General features: G+C 43.9%; 1 long non-coding RNA gene across 1 annotated transcript in view; it reads left to right on the top strand.

The window, feature by feature from the left end:
* LOC115076990 overlaps positions 1–17,696 on the top strand; it is a 76,591-nt gene extending 58,895 nt beyond the window's left edge. The window contains exon 3 of the long non-coding RNA XR_003852927.1: positions 16,791–17,696. This is a non-coding gene — a long non-coding RNA (uncharacterized LOC115076990). The remainder of the gene's footprint in view (positions 1–16,790) is intronic.
* The last annotated feature ends 2,172 nt before the right edge of the window (positions 17,697–19,868 follow it).

Here is a 19,868-nt window from a genome sequence, read left to right as displayed (position 1 = left end):
ATGCTCTCAGGCACTCACACTGAGCTCCATGTCGGCCCACTGTCCTTCCTGATTGGGGGTGGGAGAGCGGAAACTGTGTGTGTGCGGGAGTGTGCACACATGCACACGGAATGCAGGCCTCTCCGATGGCCACCGGTAGGGAGAGTGATGAATTTTAAAATTATAAACTTAATAATAACTAGAGCACCGGTGGCTTGCAGCCTCTCTCCTTCTTCGGCTGCCGGTGGCCCCACAGCCTCTCCTGCTGCCGCTGACTCAACACCTCCCCTGGGTGTGCCGCCCTGTGCAAATGCACAGTATGCACACCCAGTCACGCCGGGCCTGTCTCTCATCATCACCATGCAGACAGTCAGTGAGCAGTTGAAGATGGAGTTTGTTCGGTCAGAGGGCCCAAGAAGCTACTGATAGTCCTGAGGAGTGAAATTGCATCAAGTGAAATATCCCTTTCAGGATCAACAGTACCAACAGGACTCTTCCTGCTTTTTTTTTTGCCTGAACCTGAAGTAATTACTTCTGATGCAATAATAGTATTTTCCTTCAAATTACTCAGATGCATGAAATGGAAACTTCCTTTTTTAAACAGAGGTTGGACAACGTGGAATCAAACTTGAGTGTTTGCAGGAGGCTGTGGGTTCCCTTACAAAGGGACATTTGTTTCTTCAAAATAAGGTAGAAATGTTGGAGAATGTGGTTCAGAAGAGGAGCATTAGACTTATAAGATTTCCTAGACCCAAAATGGTACCGCCCCGAACACATTGAAAAACCACATTCTGGAAGTGCTTAAGATGCCCGAAGATGCTTTGCCTCCCATATCAGGAGTGCGATATTTACCCTCCTTTCCAAGGAAAAGGGAAGAGGCTAGATTACAGCATTCTCCATCCCAAGCCTCCTTTGATGGATTTCTTGGGAACAGCAATGGATGAAGAGGTTTTTCCATCCACTCTTACAGTTAACCTGCTCCTGGATGCTGATAGAGACTCGCTTTTCATAATACAGAAGGAACTTTCTTCAGTTTGAAGGTGCAGATGTTTCCCTGACTCAACCAAGGCAACCCAGAGCAAGAGGAAAAAGATTTTCCATTGATGAGACCAGGAGTCTTACAGTTGGGAGAATTTGTTAAAATTTCCATGTAAATGTGTTGTTAAATTTAGAGGTATTAAGGATCTGTTGTTTTTTATGAGCCGTCCCATCTTGCTAAGTACCTAAGTGATAGTAATGTTCAGGGTTCCCCTTCTACCTCTTCTTCTCTGATACTTTCATTATCAACAGGAGAGTGAATACATGCATTAAGAATATCCACTTACATTATTTATTTAATTTTTTGGCGTTATGTATTTTGCATATGCTTCCTCCTTTTGCATTGTGACTTGGCCCCTCCTCTTAATGGTAGACTGCAGATTGCTAAAAAGGAGATATTTATTGTTGATATTTTTTAGTTCTTCTGTTTTATGGCTTTTCGCTGTTATTCTGAACAAGGATTTCTTGAATGTAAATTTAAAATCTCAATAAATATAAACATTTTTTTTACAAATAAATGTAAAAAGTTGACCCTTTTTGCCCCACTGCATTACGAACTGTGAGCATCATCTCCAGACATGAATCACAAAAAAATGACCACTGGAAAATTGAAAGTAATTGTACATTCTGCTTCTGTGCTTCTTTATCCATGGTTGGGCTGGACAAAAATATTGCGTATTTCATTAGACGCAGCACATTGCTGGCAGAGAGTGAAGGGCAGAAGTTTAAATCCTATTGTGTGTGCATTGGTAAGCCCTGAAAATTACAGCTTTGTAATAAGCTGCTGGCTCCAGGTGGGTGTCTGCACGAGGCCCGGGTTGTTGTCTTTAGAGTGGCTGACAGACAGGTATGCAGGCAAAGGCATTTTCCCTCAGCTGAGCCCAATCCTTGTCAAAATTCCGCCAGCACAGAAAGTTCAGGTTACTCCACCAGGTACATTACAACTCTGAAAATGTCCCATGGTCTTGCAGATAAAGCAGTCTCGGGCTTTTATCTTGCACCCACTCAAACAGACTGAGAAAGAAACCTAGATTAAAAAATGGAGTCGGCATACATTTCCTTCCTTTAGGCTGAAAAATTGCAATGCAGAGTTCCTGGTGGCCGTATAGTGAAAACTGGATTCGTTTTGTAGGTTTTGATACCTTTGATTGGATCAGCCTCCAGAAATAACCAAAGATGCTGTTAGGAGCTTTTGAAATCACATGGCTCCCTTCTTCGGATGAGAAAATCTTTCATCTTCAAAGCTGTAGCTACAAGCTTGTGCTCACAAAAGAGCCTAATTTACTCTAATAGGAAAGAGAGGGAGCCATTCTGCAGGAAAAATCAATGTTAAAATGTGGACATTGTACGAGATGTCCCAGTTTCTTACCAACACCACTCTCCTCGCTCTCTTTTGTCTGCCCAATTCAGCAAAAATAATTTTAAAAAAGTAGCAGAAACCATTGCACATAAAGCCAATACCTGGGCAGATTTACATTTTGGCTTTGACAGTCAGTGTCCCGTATCTTTTTTTTTTTTAGTTGAACCCTTATTCGGAACCGTTTTTTTTTTTGCAGGTTCGTTCTGGTTCAGGTCCGGCAGAGGTTTTCAAGTAATGGTTTAGGTTCTGTTCCAATTCAGAAAAAAAAAGTATATAAAAAGTTCAGTTTGGTTTTGTGTTTGCTTCAAGTTCCTATTCGGTCTGACTCCCTGGTTCATGTGCCTGGGTATTATCTCTACTTTATACACGACTGGAATGTAAATTATTGTCAAGGTGCATGAACTAAGGAAGAAAATAAACTTTCTTCCCCCGGGGATTGCTTATATGATCTTCTCTTTTATAAATCTGGCTCCAGCACCACAAATCAAACTGGATGCTCTGATCAAACCCAAGAGTGTTTGCTTAGGAAATCTGCTCTTTTCATATCATAAAAGGCGCATGATAATGTAAGAGTCAGGACTGCTTTACTAAACAGGGGAAATCCCTCTAAGTGCCCTTCTCAATTTATTGAACTCTGTTTACTAAGTTCCAATGCAAGGCACATTGGTTTACGTTACGCAGGCCAGTGGAGAGCACCCGGGGTGCCAGATCGATCACAATTTCTGTAACTAACCTAACCCGGGTTTAAAACCAGCAGAGTAATGTAAGAGATGTTGGCCTTCCTCATCCCGCCCCATTGCTTGCGCCTGCACAGCTGTAACCAGACTGCACAGTCTTCACCCCCCCCCCCCCCTGCAGAAGATCGTGCCTTAGCCGATCACGTTTTTCCCCATCTCTCCCTTTCTGGCCCTTTATCGTAAGCAGATATACCCCATTTGCACATCTAAACCAACACCCAAGCCCCCCCCCACTTCGTTTGCCCAGCCTCTCTCAATGTTATCCATAGACAATTAAGTCCGTCTGGTGAGTTGTCTTTTATTAACAACGATAAAGTCTACACAGGCCGATGCAATATCAGTTCGTGTACAATGGGCACCCTAACGCTCTCCTAACGCGCGCCCAGTCACCTCTCCTGGGCACGCGATGCATTATTTAAATGAGGGGGTTGCGCGAAAATCGACAAGCTAGGGATGAATTGTGCGTCCCTAGCATCGGGCGCCCAGGAGACGTGGCAGGGAAACGGAGGCTCAATTAATGGGCGTCCGTTTCCCTAACACGACCGCCGGCAACATTTACTTTTTCATGTTGCTTCCTGAAAAGCAGTATTTTGGGCTCTCTTGTGGATTTGTGGGTGTGGGGGGGGGGTGCTTTTTTAGATGGCTCAGAGAGTGTAAGACTGAACTCCAGCCCTCATCTGCATGCATTTACATGTGATGAGCGCTGTTAGCTACATGCTGGTTTGGACGCGCGTTTCGGACGTGCTAATCCCCTTATTGCATCAAGTGTTAGCCCAGTGCGTCCAAAACTCGCATCCAAGAGCTCGTTAGCCTGTACACTAGGCTTAGCGCACGATAGAGCATCGGCCTGTAAGTCTATACCGTCAATGGTTTACAGTTTTTAGAAAATTTAATTTCGAACTGTATCTTCAGTCAGCTGCATGTAATCTATTAATAATTAAAACCAACATTATTAAAATATAATAATCTCGCATACAATTTATATAGTGAATGCATACAACTGCTAATCAATGCAGTTACAATTATTTTGTAGATTTCCACATTTTCGGGGAGAGGTGGCTATATCGCTCAATATTTTTCTAGTGAATCTACTGCTCAAGAAAGGCACCAGATATCAGTCAGCCACAGAAAAGGTACAACACCGTCAGCAGCAGTACAGACTCCCCCACTGGCCCTGCCAACCTTGCTCCAGAGGGACCACCCCTAGGAATGAGATAATGTAATGAATCCTCCAACTTCTCTGCTGAAAGAACCAATAGTGGTTGCCAAATTGGTGCTGGTGGCTTTCTGTCCTCTGGGAACTGGGCTGAGATCATCAACTCATTTCATAGAGATCAAGGTTCCAACCACCCTGAGTTGGATTTGAACTGGTGACTTAGGAGGGGAAAGGCTTGCTTTAGCGCTGATCCACGCAGACCTCATTCTTTAGCCTATAGCTGTTATATTTAGAGTTTAGTATAGGCTGTTTTGCACACTATCCTCTAAAGTCAATATTCAGCTGACAGTGAGTCAGTATTTCAGCATAGTAAATATGTTTACTAGGAGTAAGTTAATTAAATAGTAAAAGTAAATATATTGCATCATGGAAGTAGGTTAGAGTTTTCCCGTAAAGGAGGTGAAATAATCCAATTTGCTGGTATGAGACAGTGCAAACAAGTGATCTGAGCAATGCCAGGACCTGTTAAAATACAATTTTTGCTGAAGTTCTTGGTTAGATGCTCATGATACAGTCCTGGCTCATGCATAGTAAGGCTTATAAGTAGGGTAACTATATAACCATGCGTCAAGGGGAGCCAGTTGTGATTTTGCCCCATTGCATGCAGGGAAATGTAGTTATGATTTTCCCACTGCATCTCCACGCATGCAATGGGGTAAAACCACGACTAGTTTGTCAAACCTGCTTGTAAACATTTTTTTAAGAGACCAACTACCAGCAAATAAGGATGTGCGGGGGCAAATTTTTTTGTTTCACTTTATTATTATTATTATTATTATTATTGGTTTTAGAGGTTTCAGGATTTGTTTCCTTTAATGTTTAATGTAGTTCAGTTCGTTTGCCAGTAAATAAAAAAAAAAGTCCTGCAAAAACAAAAAGAACCCACCCTCCCCCACGTGCCTCTGCAGATTTCCCTTACTCCTTTGACTTTTACCCCTTCTGTGACTCTCATCCAGGAGTAAATGAGGAAGGAGTGGTCCTCAGTCACTCCTGCCTCACCTCTTCCACTTTAAAAATGGCACCCATCTCCAGGCCAGCCAGTTAAATTGTTCTATGACCAAGTAATTTCCCCAAATTTTCTGATCATTCCTATTGGCAAATAATGTGTACTATCTGCTGAAATAAATGATCCACAAAATCTGAAACTCCACCTCTTGAAACAAAATTCATCCGGAAACGGGCCAAAAACGAAATGGCTCAAACCAAATGTTTTTTGATGCACTCCCCAATTCAGAGGTTTTTCTACTCGAAACCCAACTAGTAGTCATTATAAACATGGGAGACTTCAAGCTATCATTGGCCTGTAAGATGAATATCATTTTTAATCTAGATAGTGTAAGACTTCTGTAAATAGTAAATCATGTATCTAATGTCGTCATAACAATATGGAAAATTGTATACCAAAAATAGAAACTCTATAAAAATATCCAATAAATAGCATGTACTAGAAAGTTTAAACCACAGTATAAATCAAACTTGCTATGTAAAGAAACTTATCTAGTTTCAAGTGACCTTCATATAGTGCCACTACTAGCTTTATGGCTTTTCACGTGAAAAGCCATAAAGCTAGTAGTGGCACTAGGTTGTGATGGTGAATAACTTAATGACGGTATATAAAAACTCTTAAATAAATAAATTAAAATAGATACGTTTCTTTACAAAAATAGAAACTCGGCATCATGAAATGTTCACACATCGCCTTGATTTACACCTAGCTTCCTTTACTATTTTGGCTGTTGTTGGGTTGACTAACTTTTCAGATTGCTTCCCCCAAAGGGGTTCACGACAGAGTGTGGGAGTCATCCTAAAGAACCAGATGCTTTCCCTATCACTACAACCGTTAGATAAATTATGAATTTCTTTTATTGAACGATCTCATATAAATCAAGAACTAAACACACTCTAGGACAGGCGCCAATGAATGTTTCAAGATAGCTTCTTTCAGGAATCCATCGAAATAGTTTGATAAAGTTATCATTTTTGTCTAAGAGCAATAGCTAATGGGAGAGTTACTGATGTTTGCTTTTGGTAGGGTTATTGACTAATCTGGTCTCGAAAGGTGAGGCAGAACTGGACCTATCCATTCCACGCAAGGCATAACTGAGGAATTTGCTGAGAAATATCTTAAAAAGCTAGAGCGAGTTTGGAATTGAGGCAGGCGCAGCCGTAAAGTAAGTTAAATGTGCTGATGGGGAGTGAAAGTTAATTAAATGGAACAGTAAATGCATTGCATCACTGTTGGTTCTAGTTTTACTGTAAGTGATGGAAATTGTAAAAATGGTTCAATCAATTTGCTGAGATGATTCAGTGCAAACAGAGCATTTGGATTTACTAAAGTTAGTACAAAGGGTTCCCAATGGTGCAGGGCCTCGTTTACATTGATGATGAGAGGCCCATCCTCCCACCCGTCCAGAGTTTTGCACATGTTTATTCTCCATCATCATAACTTGGCATCGGGAACGTCAGAAGGAAGCATTACAAAGGAAACAGCCAGTCTGGTTCCGGTGTCTCTGTAAGAACCGCAGCTGAGGAGCACGAGCTGATGAAATCTGCAATGGTGCCAGACAGCGACAGCAGGGATAATCCTCAGCGCAGTAGCACAGTCACAGAGGGATAGAGATCCGAAGGATGTCAATGGTGGGCCTCCTTAGCAGGGCTCTGAGTAGTTAACTAGGATTTTGCAGGTCCTCTACTCCTTGCCTGCCTCAGCCAACTGCAAAAAAATCTCTGGTTCAGGGAGGCGCGCAAGCCTAGCTCTCCATAAAATCCCAAAGAAGCTCCAAATAAACTCTTTGTGCATGACATGTTGGGAGCAGTGTGCTTGCATCTCTTCCCCATGTGTGGCTTAGGGATCTTTTTTTTTTTTATTTTGCATGTGTTTTTCTTGTTTTGTTTTGTGTTTTTGGCTCAGCGGTTTTCCTCCTGCTCGTCATGGGCATCCACTGGAATCAGAACCAGCGTCAGCTGAATGACAGCACCATGAATCTTTATTTGCAACTACCTGAAACTTTTCCCCCCCTGTTTATAGCCCCCATCTCAACTAGCCGAACCATCACAGCTCCATGTGCAGCACCTTCCAGAACCCGCTATGGGTGTATTTTGAGTCTGGCCACTACCTCTGCAGCAAACACAGCCTTGAATGGCCCTGGAAGCAGAGTCCTATTTAAGAAATCAAAGCCAAGTCTCATTCCCAGTGAATCACCAGGCTGATCTCTTTTTGTTCCGTGTAACCTAGCAAATTAATATGGTTAATTAAGATTAAGGCACTTTCTGATGTAAACCCCGTCTTTGTTAAGTGGACTGAATAAAGGGACCACAACAGTTCTCAGGGTTATGTCATTAATGTCCTGGATCTCTTCACTTTTCTGCCATTCCTCACAATTCACAGCTCCTGGGATGTTGGAGTTCTACCAGCGGGAAGGAGGTATGACCTCTGGGACCCTTGGTTCAATGGAAGTCACTCTCAATCACTCCTCAATCACTCTCAATCACTCCTCAAAAGTTCAGCACCAGAAGGTTCTCACATGAGAAAGGGGTTTCAACAAAAAATAGTTTACTTCAACTTAAAGAAAAGAACCCATGCTAAAATGAAAAAAACGTCATCAACATGAATAGTAAAATAATCACTTTCAAAGCTGCAGTCTCTATCCTGAGTGTTCCTCGTATTAATTCTTCTCCCTCTGATGTGAATCAGTGCCCAAATTCCTTCCTCCTGAAGGGTGTGACCATTTGCTGGGGCAAGGTATGGAGCGTGGCAAGGGTTTAAATACCCAGCTGCATGACATCATTGCTGAGCGCCAATGGAACAGTTTCCCGCTGCAGGGCCTTTAAATGACATCGCACCAAATGCACGCACACCTAAAGGAGTCTGCAGGAGGAGCGGCATTTCTCTCTCTCACCCTCCTTCTCGCAATACATCCTAAACTATCCCCTCCTTCCTTCCACCTATCCCCACCCTTCGTAACATCCCATGCCTTTCACTATGTTAATCGTTTTGAAGAAATGCCTCTTCATAGTTATTTATTTTAGTGCTTTTTTTATACCGACATTCATAATACAGATCATATCATATCGGTTTACATGGAACAAGGGGGAAATAACATTAACATAAACACATATCACACTTCGACCTCCCCTGACCCACTACAGCACACTTCTCCTCCAAACCTAACTACTACCTCAGAAATGCCTTCCCCTCCATTGCTATACTTTGTTTACTGTAAATATTTGGACTCTGTATATACTGAAAATATTTAGTCACTCTTTCCCACAGTTACTGTTTTAAATCTAGTTCCCTGTAAAGTCTTTTATGCTACATTCATGTTCTGTGTAAACCGATGTGATGTTCCCAACGAATGTCGGTCTATAAAATGTTTAAATAAATAAATAAATAAATAAGATATAGCCTCACCTTTTAACAATGCTGGTAGCTGTTTAGCCTTCCATCCACCTTTTCTAGAGTGTGGAATACATCTGGTCTGGGCTTCTAAGATGGAGCTAAACTCTTAATCTTTGCAGTTGCTCCTTTCAGTTTTTTCCTAACCATTTTCCTCTTTTTATTATAATCACCTTTTTGAAAGTTAAATGCTGTCACAGTAGATTTCTTTAGTGCCCTCCCTCCAATACACACAGGGATTTCAAAGTATGAGCTCCGCGTGTACTTTTCTCCTTCATCCTCCCCTGTCCCATTTTCCTGTGGACAAATTGCACTTTTATGTGTTGAACAGGCGGCAATTTTCAGTCCAGGGAATTTACCCAGATAACTGCTTAATTACCTGGGCAAATTTCTTTAAAAATTGTCCTCCATATCTCATTTAAAAACAGGACCTTCTTTCTTATGGACTTTTAAAATATGGTGCTGCAGAAAAGAGAAAGGTTGCAGATGTCACCGTAGGAATGTAGAACTACATATGGCACTGTGATGTCACTGTAGGAATGTAGAACTACATATGGCACTGTGATGTCACTGTAGGAATGCACTTCCCTGCATGGCACTGTACTGATGTCACTGTATGCATGCCCATCCGTATATGGCACTTCATTTCCCCAAGCATGCAACAGTCCTGGATCAGCCTGGTCCTGAGAGAAATGAAGCCACTCGGCAATGTTATGGAGTCAGTCAGCTTCCACTAACCCCTGGCTGAAGAGCTTCTGAAGTTGGCTTTCCCTTTGCCAAAAACTCAATGTTATCTCAATATTACAGGCCCTTTTTAACCGTGAGAGCCATAAAGAAATAACATTCAGGAATTCAGATGACTTCAGGGCATGCATCAGCTGTAGCGCATCTCTCGGCAATGCCCTGGGAGAGTCGTCTTGACAGAAAGCTTTGGCAGTTCTTGATCATTAAACTGACAGACTTGGCTCACTTCAAGTTGATTCTGAAATTATCTTTTGTATCCTCTTAAGCATTCATCAAATCCTTAAAATGCTTTTTTTTTTTTTTCCAGAGGCTAATAATTTGTAGGAGTGGGAGTTGAGCTGCACACATACAGACACAATATTCTTTATTTCATTCATTTTGTGACAGTTTGGGGAAAAGTTTTCAACAATAAATGCATTAACAACATTCTGGGGAAGAAAGACTTTCCAGCCACCAGGACTTGCACATTTTCACTCACATAAAGTTTAAATACTAAAAAAGAATACTGAGGAGAGAAGAGAGAGAATGTATGAGAGCCATTCCAAGGCATTAAAGGTATAAATAATACATAAGAAACAAATATTTGTCACTGGAAAGGAAGTTCCGGACCAAAAGCTCATACTTGTGACATAAGAGCCGAAAACATTTCCTCACAGAAAGAGTGGGGGATGCACGGTGAAGGCAAAAACAGTATCGAGACTGAAGAAGGCCAGGGATAAAGCAACTCTAAGGCATTCAAAAAAAAGAAGCAAGTCAGGCAGATTTTAATGAGCCCTGCGGTCTTGATCTGCCATCATGTTCCACGTAACCTTTCAGAAGAGGGCACAAGCTGTACGTTTGCCATGCAGTTGCCTCGGTGCTTCTAGTGTCCCGTGCTCTCCAGTTCCCACTTCCCATGGCTTGCCAACTGCATATTTATATATGTCCTTGCAGGTATGACTTTAGTTAATCTTGGATGGAAATAAATAATACTAAAGTGTATAGCAGCTTAAAATATGTGTACACGGAAATGTACGTGCTTCTAAAGATCTTCTATTGGATTTTAATGCCATGTTTGACACATGTGACCACATGTGCTTGTTGGAATCCTTAAGGAGAGTTGGAAAAACAGGTGGAAGATCTTACAATTGTTTATATCTTTTTTTATCTGGGAGAGCACAATATATTTTGAAAGAGGGAAGGAGTCAGCGATATAGGAGATCTTGTGTAGGGTTGCCGCAGGGCTCCCTTCATTCTCCGTGAAATGTTTAGTGTTTATTTGCAGACCATGACGAGAATAATTCAGCAGGTTGGTGTCCATTTTTCTTTTTATATCAACGATATTTCATAATTGTGTCTGTGGGCTGTGGAAGCATTGGGTTAAGTGGACTGAGAAGATGAATGGTTGTCTTTGGGCAATTTCATCATGCATGTTTCCTCATAAACTGAAGAGGAAACTAGTGAAGACAGAGGTTTGCGAATTTGCAAACGTGGTATGCAATTCGCGGAGCCTTTCTTGTTCATGGGGATCCATCAGCTGGTTCTGAGCGACCAAGCATCAGCGTTAAGTTGGATAGCAAGCTCATTTTAGAGCCACAGTGTGTGATAGTTAAAATCGCTTTTTCCCTTTGAGATAGTTAAGGCTGCTGCAACCAGCATTTGATAAGAAAAGCTCTCTGCAGTTCTGCCTTTTCACTTGGATTTTTCAATTTGTTATATTTAGAGGTGCGGATAAGGGTGATCAGAAAGTTGCAGCTTATTCAGAATGTAGGCTATTGGCAGGTATTGGTTGGAGAGAACATTTCTCACAGGTTTTATCTGATTTACACTGGTTACCAGTTGAGAAGACGACTCTTTTTCAAGCTTTAAGCACAGACACTTAAAGTTGAGAGATAAACTGATGTTTTATATGTCATGCCAGTCTTTGGGAAGTTCTGTCCCTGAAGAAGACGCATTCAGTGAGATGTGCCCACCAGGTTTATCCCTTGCTGGTTCCTCATCTCTGGAAGAGGAGATTAAATCAACAGAGCCTCTGTTGGGTGACATGCGTGTTTATGGTTTGAGGCATTACTGAGGAAGATGGATTCGGAGGCTGTAGATTTCATTACTTTATTAAGTAATTAAGATCAGTTAGGTAGCCATCTTTATATTTAGGTAAGTTTCTTACCTAAATAAGCAGCTCTGATTTCTACATAAGGGCTGTATATAAATAAATAACTGGTTATAAAAAATAGTTCCTCCTGGAGTAGTCAGGAAGTTAATGCTCTTTGTACAGGTGTTTCAATACACTTCTAGAGGAATTTATCAAACCTAGATTTTATGTATTAAGGAACAGATACCTCTTTATTAGATGTGATTTCTGGTCCTGGCAGTGTACAGTCTGCCTGTTGTTGCTTTCTTATTAAACTCACATTTCTAATGAAAACCTGTTCCCTGATTCTACAATAGTCTTCAATAACTGCTCGTGTAGGTGACAAAGCAGATATCATCAATACCCTCACGAAACAATGTCAGCATCTAGGCATACTTCAAAAAAGTCAACATACCATGAACCAGACGTTTGCCTTTATATTCTACCACAATACTGCGCAGACAGCTTTGTACTTTGCTGCTTCAAAAGTTAACCCACAGAACAGTCACAAAAAATGTTCTTAAATTTGAATTGCTTGGGTCAGAGCTCCTCTGGTTAGATGGTGGCTGGCTTGCAGCTGTAAAGGATGCATGTGGGGTACTTTGATGTTACATTTCTGAATGAGCAGCCTTGAGGTTCAGGGAGAATGCCATGCAGCGGCACTCCCCATACGGCCACTCCTTGTTGCCACCACTACCACCACCACCGTTTTGGTGCTTCCTCCCCTCACTCCCCCCTCCCCCACCACCACGGCGCAGACCAAATCGCTTTTGAGCTGCAGGGTGCCAGCGGGTCCCCCCCACAGTGGAGGCATGGGGGACTGGGAAGGGAGAAGCCGGTTGAGCTGAGGGAGGGAAGCCTGAGAGAAAGAAGGGAGGAGAGGAGAAGGGAAGGGAGAGGGATCAGGGTGAAGCAAAGGCTGGTAGGGGGAGGAGGAATTGAAGACATTGAAAGTAAAGGGGGAGGTTTACTCAATTTTTGCCCCTTTCCGCCTCTCGTTTCTGGTAATAATTTTTTTTTTTTTTGCTATGCATGTGGATAGGGCTTGGCCGCTCAGCCTGTGTTTCCCACAGAGCAGCAGCATTAGCCTTCCGACACAGAAAACTCCTGAGTGCGCTGAGGAGCTGGCGCAGTTCATCCTCTGTCCAGTTCCTCTCTGGGATTTGGGGAAGTGAATCACAAAGGGCCGTGTTCTTGCTGACAGAGTCCAGGACCGGGACGTGTTCAGGGGAGAGGCAGGCTGAGATACCAGCACCGCCTGGCACGCACAGACCGGATTCGTCGGCATGCCGACTGCTTTCCTTGGAAAGTCTCCCAGATTTCACGGGGGGGGGGGGTACGAAGTGGGAAAGGGGGGGGGGGGGGGGGGGGGGATGGATCTTGAAAACAAAGATGTTAACTAAAACTATTCAGGAAAGATTTCCACTATGAATTCTGCGATTATGAAAACACGACTGCTCTGTTTATCCACCAGCACATTCGTACAGGCCAAGCCCAGCGGATCACAGACTCTTTCTGCCTGGGACCCACACCGCCAGCCATGACAAAATAAAATAGCTGAAAATTGCAACTCTGAGCACTTCTCTACTACGAATGCTGTGAACCTAAAAATTCTTTAGTTTAAAAAAAAAAAGCCTTAACAGACTGCAGTCTGTCTGTCTAGCACGTTGCTCTTTAATTCCCTGCCTGGGGATATATAAATCTTGCTATGAGATTAGTTTGGGATTCCTTTTCCGAGATGCACTTTCACATTTCAGTCCACTGCTTAAGAAAACAAGAGGCTATTACTTATCACATCCCTGCCCCAAAGAGCTTACATTTCCTTAAAGCAAGGCTTCCCAAACCTGTCCTGGGGACCCCATAACCAGTAGGGTTTTCAGGATATCCGCAATGAATATGCATGAGTTGCATTTGCATACCATCGTTTGGGAAGCCCTGCGGTCCTAAAGGATAGGACAGAGCAGCCACAAAACGAATGACAGTCTTGGTGGAAAAGAAGCTCTAGATCAAAGTGTGGCCGAAAGGAGATAGGAGGAAATATTTCTTCACGGAAAGAGCAGGGGAGATATGGGATGCCTGCCCAGAGGACGTAGTGGAGCAAAAGTGGAAGCAGAATTCAAGAAACCTTGGGACAATCTGCGGGGAATGAGAGGATAAAGCCTGAGAATTGCACAGAGGATCCTTAGCTGTGGGAGGGTGAGGGGTAAAGCCTGGGATAAGCACAGAGGATCCTTAGCTGTGGGGGAGTGAGGGGTAAAGCCTGGAATAAGCACAGAGGACCCTTAGCTGTGGGGGAGTGAGGGGTAAAGCCTGGGATAAGCACACAGGATCCTTAGCTGTGGGGGAGTGAGAGGTAAAGCCTGGGATAAGCACAGAGGATCCTAAGCTGTGGGGGAGTGAGGGGTAAAGCCTGGGATAAGCACACAGGATCCTTAGCTGTGGGGGAGTGAGAGGTAAAGCCTGGGATAAGCACAGAGGATCCTTAGCTGTGGGGGAGTGAGGGGTAAAGCCTGGAATAAGCACAGAGGACCCTTAGCTGTGGGGGAGTGAGGGGTAAAGCCTGAGAACTGCACAGAGGATCCTTGGCTGTGAGGGAGTGAGGGGTAAAGCCTGCGATAAGCACAGAGGATACTTAGCTGGGGGCAGTGGGTGCCAGTGAGTAAAGAGTAAAGGGTAAAGCCCTGAGAACTGCCCGGATGATCCTTAGCTACGGAGAAGCAAGTACAAAGCTGGAGATTCACTTGGGTCTGCGGGAGGAAGAAAGAACAAGTAGATGAGACGGGCCTTGTCGTTTTAAATTTGTTCTGTTGTGATATTCTGTGTTAAACACAAAAAATGACTATTGTTTTAAATTTCTGTACAGTAATGCTTGGCAGAGCGGGCCTACAACTCTCTCCTTGCTTTGCTTGGCTGCCTGTGCCTACCGAGCGAGACTCTGTCCTCACCGCCTTTACTTCCGTACCACTTAGGGGGCCAACGGGCTCCAGTTTTTAGAGCAGGCCGATTCAGTCCCCGTGCACGGAGGGAACTGTAGATGGGATTTCCTTGGGTAACAGGTCACACGCCCAACAAAGGCCTAACGAAGCTACTAAACCCGGCTTGCTTCTTTTGTTCCCATCCTGTGCTGGAAGTACCTAGAGTGGCCCGGGACAGAGGCTGCTCAAACGATGAAGTAATATTTTAACGGGAAATCAGGACACTCTGCGGGGACGTGGCAGGCGTGGTGGAGCAGAGCAGCTGAGGGAGCTGCAGGCCCGGCCCCCGCCCTGCCGTGCCCTCCCACTGACACAGGAGGAAGGCAAGCACCTGAATCCTTCTGTAATAGGATTATAAACCTCCTGAGGGTTTGCCACCCATGTCAAAAAAGATACTTCTGCTTTAGGGCTTGGTAGCTATGGAACGTAATTATGGAAAATGAAGGTAGCATGAGGCAATAGGAAAATTGCTGTCTTTTGTTTACTGTAAAGAAACAGTATAATCTTCCCTGTCTCTCTGGCTGTCATTCGTATTCTTACTTTGTCTGATATGTTTTTCTGGGGTTATTTTCCTGTAATAATCCTTCATAGTTTTCTTCCTTTGTCTTGTCTTGTCATTTTTATTTATTTTTTTTACTTTTATCACTGAGCATGCTGGGATTTGTAGTCCTTTTTTTTTTTTTACTGTGGTAACCAAGGAGAATCTGTAGGCTGCATGGGCCCGGTGGTCCTTACCTGCCAGCACGTTGCGCGCCTCAGTCTTTCTCTAATAACCCAAAACAGGGAAGCAATAAAGCAAGGTCTGGATCTAGCTAGGGTGGTCACCTCATTCCAGGTCAACCGAACAGGCTGATCCAGTCCGGGGTCCCCCCACACCACCACCAACCACCTCCTCCTCCTCTGCCTTGAACGCAAGGAGTTATGGCTTTGATTTTATTCCCGTTGCTGCCCCGAAGAAAATGCAAACTATAAATCCACACCTTCAAAGGGGCAGATTTCTAAAACCAGGATTGGATTAGTTTGTTCGGATGACCCGATACAGAGTGGCAATCCTAGCTGGGTTGGTAGGTCAGAGTTCATTGGCGGGTCGGTGTTAGTTGACATCACCGCTCACAGGTTTCCAAACCCATACTTAGGACTCCGGAGCCAGTTGAGTTTTCAAGATATCCACAGTGAATATGCATGAGATAGATTTGCATATGCTGGTTTCCCCAAGCCAACTTGGCTTTGCCCCAGTACCCAAATATTTATTTTAGCCATTTACCTTCCCCCCCTCCAGGTGGCATGTCCAGGCAGCTGAGGGGTACTTTCGCCAGCCCCGGGAGAGGGCGGGATTCCTCCTCCAAGGGGCACAGTCAGCTCCACCCTATTAGCAGTAGCTGCCCCCTCCCTCTCTCTCTCTCTCTCTCTCTGAGCTACAGGCAGGTTCGACTGGTACCACAGACCGGATATCTAAACCCAGATTCTCCACACTGCTCCAGCCTCAGCTACCGGACCAACCCACCCAAATAGTGTTCAGAACGGTTTGAACGGAGGATCCACTGAACAACATCCAAAAACCTGCATTTTACAACACAATGGAAGCATTCAAATGAGACATTTACAACATTTAACTAATTATTTGGGGGGGGGGGGTTTCAGAAAAGTTTTGGTTTAAAGCTTTGCGGGGCACAGTGAAGGCTCCTGGTTTTCCATAGAATAGAAAAGAATCTATAAATCTATAAAATTCATGGATTTTCAGCCATCTCTCTGTCCATCATGCTTTTTTGGGGGCACAGCTAGGTGAGATTAAGGGCTGAAATTCGCCTTACACATAAAGAAGATCGTTAGTTATGGCCTGGAAAAATCTAAAATCTCATTAAGGTGACCTGGCCTGTGTTAGGCCTCCTGTAGCCCTTTTGTCAATTGCAGAGTTGACGGGGTTAAGAGATGTCGTAGAGCAGCGGGACCCGAACGAAGAGAGAGCGCTGGGCTGGGGAGGAAGTCATTGGGACTGGTCTTTTGGGGAAGAGATGTGAGAGATTGGTGGGAATGGGTCATGGGGGTGGGGAGAGCAGACAGAGTGCTGAGGACAAGGGGCGAGAGTGCAGGGGATGGGTTTGGGGGGGGGGGGGGGGGGGGGAGGCAGAAAATGGTGGGAACAGACTGGGGAGCACTAATTGGACCACAAATGTTTTACAGATCTCTGCTAATCACTGTAAAATGAAGCAGTAAGAATCTTCCTTTTGTTTCCAGGGGGCAGATGCATTGGTTCCTCCATAGCAAAACCCTTCGATGAAGAGGTGAAAGAAGAAAAAAGTCAGGAGTGTGGAAGAGCAATACAGCTGGAGTGGCACGAAAACCTAAAATCGCCTGAAACCCGCAGCTCCGTGTACGATTGTTCCGTGCGGCGGGACCCCCTGTGTCACCCGCAAAGTCCTCTCCTCCCCACATCACAGCTGGCCACGCACACACCGGGCCTGGCTGGCGGAGGCCTTCCCCCTGGTTCTGCAGCTCTGTGGTAAAAGACTGCGGCGAACCAGTCCCAGCCCTATAACCTGTTACCTTTCAGAGGACGGAAGGATGGTGGAGGCGGTGGGATCGAGGATATTTTTTGGAAAAAAAAAAAAAAAGCAAGAGGCCTCCCTGGATGGGAAACTCGTGAGTTAATGTGCCCGGCGTGGCCCCGTGCTTCTGAAGAGACCGCAGTTGTTTTCACTTTGCCCAAGAGTTAGAACAAACCGGCTGTGCCCGTGATAGCGCTCGTTTACCGCCTGCTTCGCCCTGGACGGCGGGGGGGAGGGGGGCTATTTTGTGGTTAGGTGAGAAAGCGATAAACATTCATAAGGTGCAGCTGGAGATCACCCCCCCCCGAGCATTAAAAAGAACTAAGGTGACAGATGGGCTCCTGGATTGTTGTCGCGGTATTTGTAAGGAATCCTTGGAAACGAGAGCGGCTCTGGAATACTGAGAACGTATCGCAGGAGATGGGGAAATGGACAGACATCAGTGACTGTACAATAGGGGGTGAGAATGACGGCAGATAAACACGAGCTGACGAGCATCCCCTCTGTCCAGTTCAATCAAATTTTGCTGAGGACAGGAGGTACTTTTAAATGAGCCTGCTGTAGGCTGACCAGCCACGACGACCTTGTTTCCTTTTTTTTTTAAAACTTTTATTCATTGGTCAAAATATTACATATCGATTAAATATATTAAGTCATGACGACAGTAGACTGTTTAATGATGTCAGCTTCTGCAAAAAATATTCTCTTCGCAGCCAAGGGATTTTTACTATGCAAGAATGTAACTTGGGGGGAAAAGATGCTCTCTGAGCAGTCAACTGGAAGAGCTGGAACACGCCTCGCGTAGGCAACCCTGCCTTTGTTAATCAAGTGGCATTTAGCACCGGTGGCCTGTTTTAGGTATAGAGAGAGTGGCCTTTTCTTATCCCTCTGATCAACTTCAGCACCATATCCTGCCAAAATTATACAGCGGTTTTGGATGCCCTCCGGGACAAGGAAAATGGTGTCTGGAAAATATTGAACTTGTTGGCCTGAAAAAAAAAAAAAAAAAAGAGAAATCATAACTAAACAGATAATGGAACATGGGTGACAATTACTCACACTCCTGTAAGTTTGCAGTTCTGCACGTATAACGCCAGTTATTGCAACACCTACCTTTGCTCTTATAAACATCTTTGACCTTGAAAAGAAGCTTTATTTTTTCATGTGGTTTCCTATTGCCCTGGAGAAGTGGAATGCTCTCAGTAATAATTAACAGCTCTTTAGAGGTTAATGAACCACATGTATCCAAAGAGCATGTTTTAACAAAAATAGTAATAGGAAAAAATACAGATTTGATCTTAAAAAAAAAAAAAAAATCAATTAGCCCAACTTGTTGAAAAGAAACAGTGACTGTGGTAAAAATGCATTTAACAAGGAACCGATTTTTGATGCTTTTAATTCCCATCCTTAGGAAAGCGTTATGAGAACAAGGGAGATGGGAGACCTTGAGAGAGGGGAGTACACGGTGTGACCTCCTCAGTCATGAGACCCTTCACTAATTCACACACAGTCACATGTCTGATTCCTTTCAGACCTTTTCAGATTTCTGTTTGGGACCAGGTGGCTGCAGATCAAACCGTTGGCTTCTCCTGGTTTAATCTTAACCAGATGATGCCTTAAAAAGAAAGGTACTCTACCCTCATTGTACTGCCCAGAATTATTTTTTTTTTTTAAATACGCATGACAAATAGCAAGGTACTGAACCCATTTAAAACATTGCTGGGGTGTTTTTCTTTTATTTCTTTGGGGAGGCCTTACCAGCATCTCTCAGGACAGCCGTATTAAAAAAAAGAGTTGCAAACCTCTTAAGGCTCATATTATTTTTATGACACCTTAAAAAAAAAAAATTCACAGTAAGTGGGTGTGAGCAAGACAACATAGAATTGGTAAGAGCAAAGGTGGGAAGGCAGCTGAGGAGAATAAGGGAGCTCAGTATGTTAAAAAAAAAAGAGTCTTTAGGCAGCTGCAGAACGTGGACGGTGAAGGGGGGAATTTATTCTCCAGGTTAGAAAACAGGCAGCGGGAAGTATGACACAACATGCTTGCTTGGCGTGGGGTGCGGTAAGGCGGGTAGGAGACTGGCAGAATAGAGGACGCTGAAGGGAATAATAGCAGGTCACAGGGGCAGAACGGTGGATGGGTACCTGGCCGGAATGCTCTTGAAGGTGAGCCTCGCTCTCTTGAATATTAGGTTGGTATTGAACTGGCAGCTAACGAAGGGACACCAAGAGGAGGATGGTGGGGGATTAGAGGCTTGGGGCAGAGTTTGAGGCATTGAAGAGACTGTAAAAAAAAAAAAAAAAAAAGAGCCGAAGAGCCTGTTAAAAAAAAGTGTGAGACAAGAAGTGCTTGAATCGGTTCATGCCGAGGCCCGTGCAATGCAATGTACATGTTAACGTTGTTTTTCATGTGTTAAAAAATTTAGCGTGCTATGCAATATGGCTTTAATGTGCATACTAAGACGGTCTTCCAACAAGTTAATGTGTACGTATGTGCTAAAGTCAGGGGATGCCCAAAATTTAAATGGCAAAGCATTATACGCAAATAAGGCTTTAGCAGGCCCATGTTGATACCAAGAATACGCTATTGAAGGTAAATTTTAGTGTGCCCTTATTAGAATTTATTGCATAGTATGCTGAGCTCCATTTTAACGCGCTTCTACAAATTTTACCGAGTTACATGCTAAACCCTTTTTACTGCAAGCTTTAACTCTAATGTTACAAACTACAGCACACGTGCTGCATGAATCCTGCCGTCCGTTCCTATT

The sequence above is a fragment of the Rhinatrema bivittatum genome, chromosome 15 (assembly GCF_901001135.1).
Source record: "Rhinatrema bivittatum chromosome 15, aRhiBiv1.1, whole genome shotgun sequence".
Taxonomy (NCBI): domain Eukaryota; kingdom Metazoa; phylum Chordata; class Amphibia; order Gymnophiona; family Rhinatrematidae; genus Rhinatrema; species Rhinatrema bivittatum.
This window is presented reverse-complemented; position numbering and strand designations above follow the sequence as displayed.